The 6,000-nt window shown below is 47.1% G+C and overlaps 1 protein-coding gene across 2 annotated transcripts in view; it reads right to left on the bottom strand.

Moving 5' to 3' along the window:
• The window catches only part of LOC105560441 (lachesin-like), a 231,017-nt gene that overhangs the window by 181,323 nt on the left and 43,694 nt on the right, over positions 1-6,000 (bottom strand). For both annotated transcript variants that reach the window (XM_012009568.1, XM_012009567.1), the window contains one exon: positions 4,925-5,105. The gene's annotated coding sequence lies outside the window, so the exon portion shown is untranslated. The remainder of the gene's footprint in view (positions 1-4,924; positions 5,106-6,000) is intronic.

The raw sequence follows: 6,000 nt of genomic DNA, 5'->3' as shown, positions 1-6,000 counted from the left end.
CGAGAGTGAATTCTGATTCTGAGTTTTTGACCGTCACCACACGCGGTCTAGCGGCGGTTGGTGAATATATCAGAAGCTGGAGCCCGCGCGCGTGTCGCGTAGTGCCGGATTGCCAATTTGTGCCGGATCGCGCGTTGCAACCGCCACAAAAAGATTCCTCTAGCAATTAAGAGGATACTCGTTTTAAAAGAAATATATAAATACTAAAAATAAGAATATTTGCATATTACAAGAAGCCTCTAGCATTAAGAGGATTGGAAGTTTAAATTTCATGCCTCAGTGTTATAGGATATTCCTCTAGATTTTAGAGGATTCCTCTTGAGGTCATATATAAGAATAAAATCCTCTAAGATTCAAAGGATTCCGCTAAAACTGAGATTAATTTTTTTTTGGGTGAACAGCGCGTCAGAAGCCACCACCACGTCGAGCAAGCGTGTTGGCGGCGACAAACAAGCCATGGTATAACAACTACGAGTTGTTATACCATGGTTTATCTGCCGCCGCTGCCACACGCTTGATTGACGTGGTGGTGGCTTCTGACGCGTTCACTGTTCACTCTCGCGGGCCTCCTTTTATACCCTACGAGACTGAATTTTGCTTCCGAGTTTTTGGTCGCCACCATGCGCGGCCTAGCGGCGGTCGGTGAACTACTCAGAAGCTGGCGCACGTGCTGCGACTCGCGCGTCCGCGAATATCTTGCGTATCCTCTTATTTCAAGAGGCTAGTCGTATTACTGTAATGGAATTTTCTATACAGGAAATTAATCTTAATTCTAACTTATGAGTCTACTCTTTTATAGATGATATGTGTTAAAGTAAGTGAGAAATGCTTCATATAAGATTTTTTTGATTAGAGGAAATGCTTAAAGGATTTCCCGCTTATGAATAGAACATTTTTTTTTGGGTGACGTTGTCTCACGATCACATGATTTTCAGGATAAATCTTAAGAGAAAATTCTCTCCGTGTACGATTTATGTCTGCCGCTGCAGGCTATTAATCGCGAAAAATTCATCATTGACAGTATCCGTTTAAGTAGCGATTGTGGTGCAGAGAAGTCCCATGTTGAAACTCGACCGGCAATCGTTGATTTTATTCGCCACCGCTCGGAGGACAATGACAAACCGCCGAGAGTATCGCGACGCGAGAATCCCTTTATAGAGCCATTTAAAGTCGGCGTTAAATTTTAGATCCTATATATCTGACGCACAGATATATGTAGAGAGGTCACGATCCTCAGTTAATGAGGGAACGACCGAGGGAGAACACCCGTATGAATAAAAAAAAAACGCTTGTCGATCACACGACACTTTCTCCAGTGCACATCGTAAATCGCGCGATATGCCAGCAACGTCGAGACACGCGCTCGCACGGAAACGAATCGAAGTCGTCGAATATCGAGGAGCCAGGCGAGAAGAATGGCGGAAGGGGCGAAAATCGGGGGGTAGGAGCGTGCCGAACCGAGCATTATATCACGCCATTATCAACAGGTTCTTTCCGTTTAAGCATTCATTGGCAATCGTCCAAAGGCCGCCCGCGTCGAAGGGACGGCGGAGGGATATGTGCCTCCTGCCGTCTTTCTACAATCCTCAAGATCTCTCCCTTCCTCTCGTCGCGAAAGAATTGCGCACCCGCGCCACATTCTCACGGACCAATTGCGCGAAAATTTCGGTTAAGGACGTTCATCGGCAAGTCGATATTCTATATATTTGCATCAAACTTGGAGACCATGTGCTATAATATTAATAGTGTTATCTATATGCCTGCTCAATTTTAAAAACCGTGTCCGCACCAAAGTTGAGATGTTCGGTATCAAAGTTACTCGTATGGTATATTTAATATTTGAAGGAATAAAGGACTAAGAGCCGCGACAGGGTGTCTAAATATTTCATATATTCTAAGTTTATTGCGACAAATATTACCTCAGCCAGGGTTTGAACCTGGGCCTCCCTCTCGCTGGGCGGGCGACTCAACCAATTCGACCACCGAGGCATACGGAAATATTCGTCGCAATCAACAGTCTAATGTTGATTCCCGAATGCCACCTATCGTGACAGTATTCGAAAACGAGAAATTTAGAATGAAATATTTAGACACTAACACCCTGTCACGGGCTCTTGGTCTTTTATTCCTTCAAATTTGTGTTTAGCACACTTGAGCCATACGAATTTTATTAATTTGTATATTTAATATATTAATATTAATTTTACTTAGAACAACTGCCATTTTTGCGCCCCTGCGGATCTTTTATGGCAAGTGCCTCGTTCGACCCCCTAGACCTGGCTCTGCCTGGACACATTCTTCATTTATTTTGCATTCATTTTTATATCCAGATGCCCAGGTGTCAAAAATATTAACAAAAGACTGTAACACGCGCAAGATGTGAATCACAATGGTCCGTTGCGACCGGAACAGAATCGATCTGTCGGATCAACGCGGCGCGGCTCGCATCTCGATTACTACAGGGGGGGGCTCAGCTGCTGTGTCACTCGGACGCGTCCCCGAGGATCGCGAGCTATCGGCCAAGTTGGCCGCGGAAAATACGGAAAATACGGAGGGCATTAGCGCGCCGGCACGAAGACCGGCTGCTACCGAGTGTGAAACGCGTACACACACGTGCGCGTGGGTGCGCGCACAAGTGCACATAACCGGACCAGCGAGAAGTTTTTCCATCGCTCTGGCGAAAATTGCGTCGGGATAGTTAATGGTCGTCACGGACGGACGGGACCCATCAGCCGCGCCGGAAGAACGCATCCCGAGAACGGCAGCGAGAAATAGGTGGCAGGGAAAAAGAAGGGGGGGAAAAGGTATCACTTCGTTTACCACCACCGGGACCACTTCCTATTCCGGAAATCTACGTGGCGAACGCTCACCCGCTTGTGCGAACGAGGAGGGTAACGTAACGATATTCCTCGTCTCGCGAATTGATAAAGTTGAATTCTGGGTTAATTGGTAGGGTAGAATTTCGCCGTTCCGGCTCCAACCTACGATAATATTTCCAAAACGCTCCATCCGGCATCGCGTAATTAATTCGGCTTTGTTGCGTAGGCATCGTTAAAAGCGACCTACGAGTCTCTCCTGTTACAAACAAAAATACGACTACGATCGCTGAAGCTGACGCGAGACTGGCAGGACTCGTGGCTGCTGAGAATTTGTCTTCCAATGCGAAAGCTTCGATGCGAAATTCGACACTTCACGAGTTAACAAACGTTTAATGCTGGCGGAGAGTATATACAGGGGGTTGAACAATATAAGAGGAAATCGAGAACCGCGCGATCGTGTACGCGCTGGCATCCGTCTCGGGGCGTCGCGCGGCAAAAACGAGAAATGGCGCGGGATTAAATTCAGAATAGATGCAAGCCGTGGAGAGACAAATGAAAGGGACAGCGGGAGAAATATCTCTCGCTCGGCGGATCTCTCCGGTCCGGGGCGCGCGCGGCGCAAGGGAAATAATTAAGAAGCTCGTCGCCGACTTTGCGCCCCGCTCGGGAGAGCCGCGGCGGCGTCCGCGTCCGCGGCAAGGGGGAAAAAAGAGGGAAGGGGGGGGGGAGATGCACGGGAACGCCGGCTTGATTATTGTCGGACACCCGCGGTGGTGGTGGTCGAGCCTCAAGAAGAATGGTTCGAAATTTAAGGAAATCCATCTTGCGGCGGGACTCCGCGAAACGGCCGCGGATACTAACCGCGCACGCGAAACAATGAATTTGCACTTTAGAATGTAAATGTTTCTCTCATGCGGATTAAGTACACCGTACGCCAGCATCTCATTAGGATGCTGCAGTAGACAGTAGAATTTCATTAAGCACGGCCGAAAAACTGCGCGTGTTATACGGGGGATTATTCGTAGCACGCACGAAACGAAAGCCGAGGCCGGACGCAACGGTTACTTCGGTTACCGCCGCGTTATCGTGAAATAAACATTTCCACTTTTGAAATTAGATATTTAAAGTCACGCGTTAGAGATAAAAGTTGCGCCCTGTCGCTCGAGCTTATCGCTTCCCCGCGCGTAACTCTATTTGCAACTAACGAAGCTCTTACACGTTTCTCTTATTTACCTTTCCATTCTCTCCCCCTAACCTCCCCCCCCCTCCCTCGCACCCCCGCCCACCCCATGTAGCTTCGTTTACTCGTAACTCTTGCCGCGCGACAAATAAGCGCCAATGTTTAACTATCGGATAACAAAGCGCGACGTTATTATTACCAGAAATAATGCAGCGGATGCTTACACCTGCGCCTGAAAACCGGTATCTAATTCGCTTGTAATTATGCTGTCTCCTGAGAAATTAAACACAGCCCCGCGCACAGTAATAATCGGCCCGCGGAGACTTCGCAGGCGGCGCACTTCCGCCGCGCTCGCGCGCGGAAAATAATTTCCCCGACCGGTCGCCGGCGAGGATCGCGCGTCGGCCGCGTGCTGTTCGCGACGATCTAAAATCGAGAAAGACCGATGCTCACCGCGACGGTCAAACGACACGAGAAAGTTACGGCCGCGCGAAATTGGCACGCCGCGCGCACGAAAAATTGTAAAACGGCGGCAAACGGCGAAAAGATAGAACGAGGGACGTCTCGCGAGCCCGCCGGTCCTATTAAACCTGAAAATACTGCGAACATGCGCTGAATAAGAAACACGGGCCCGGGAGAGATCTCTCGGGTAAGCGAAGAAATTAAAAAAGAAAGGACGCGAGCTGGACGAAACGCAAATGCGCTTCCCCCGTGCAATCAAAGCGGATTGACGAGTCGATGGAAAAAAATTGTATTATCGCATTAATAAATAACGTTTGCGCTTCTGACTCAGTTCGGTTCAGCGGTGTAATTATTCTGAATAACTTGTAAGCTTTCGACGCACGGATTTGCGCAATTATATCCCAGCGGTACCTTTGAATCCTCCGCAAGAGATTAGAGACGTTAGAAGAAATTTAATAAATACCTCGTTTATTCTCTGGTGCTGAGGAAACAGCTGTCGAGCGCTTTGGAAAAAAAGTATCCGATAAAGTGCAGAACGGACGAATCGCAGAGTCATCAACAGGTTCTGCCAGTCAGCCAAAAGTCATTGGCAGCACTCCAAAGACGAGTTCACCAGAGGCACACAGATGTTCGGAAGGAGCGTGCTGCAGACCGAGAAAAAGTTCCTTATATACACACGTACATGGAAGGAATCGGGAAAGCGATCGAAAGATGCTCGCGCATCGACGCAGTTGCATCCATTTATGATAGTTTGAGTTTTATCTGGATTCATGATTTCGCTCGCTGCCACTTTAGCTCATTTTACTTGGGCAATAAGGAAGCAATAAAGAATACGATAGAAAGGAACTATAGAATTGAGAAAAATCGAATCTTGGTGAAGACGCGTTGGTATTAACACATAATAGGCATTTAACAAATTTCTCTTAACACACGCTTGTATCACAAGATACTTTTCTCGTAGAGGCGAAATCCAGTTCGTATGTTCCACATTTTTAAATGGAGGAAACTGGTAAATACGCTTGTATTAATATTTTAACGTCTGCCATCAACGTGTAACGAAAAGTATAGTTACAGATCGGTGTACATTTTTAAATCCACGGATTTTTCATTATGTCGCAATCGAATCTTTTATCAATATTTGTATCTGCGGATCGATAGAAAACTGATCCGAGCGCGGGAATTAAAATCGCTTGATATTTAACATGGCTGACGGCTGAAATGCGCAGGTTTTTGCGATAAACGATAAAGACGAGGCGCGATCGAGCGAGTTATTACTTCTCGCTGCGCGAATATTATTTTTGCCATGGCATTCCATTGGACGGAGTTAATGAAACTTTCATAACAATTCAGGACGATTCTGTCAGAGGAACTTTGGCAAGCGTTACGATCAATATTGGCGATCGGACAGGCGATTCCATCGGTATATCGGCCAAGATGCCGCGTCTTCAACAGGTTTCTATCGAATCCATCCGAAACGGTATTTCAAAGAAATTAAATCAGTGCACAGGGAACAAACAAATAATGCCGTATCTCGTATTA

This window comes from Vollenhovia emeryi, unplaced genomic scaffold, assembly GCF_000949405.1.
Source record: "Vollenhovia emeryi isolate VEMERY1.0 unplaced genomic scaffold, V.emery_V1.0 DF939230.1, whole genome shotgun sequence".
NCBI classification, from domain to species: Eukaryota; Metazoa; Arthropoda; class Insecta; order Hymenoptera; family Formicidae; genus Vollenhovia; species Vollenhovia emeryi.
The sequence above is the reverse complement of the archived record's forward strand: the minus strand, read 5'-3'. Positions and strand labels throughout refer to the sequence as shown.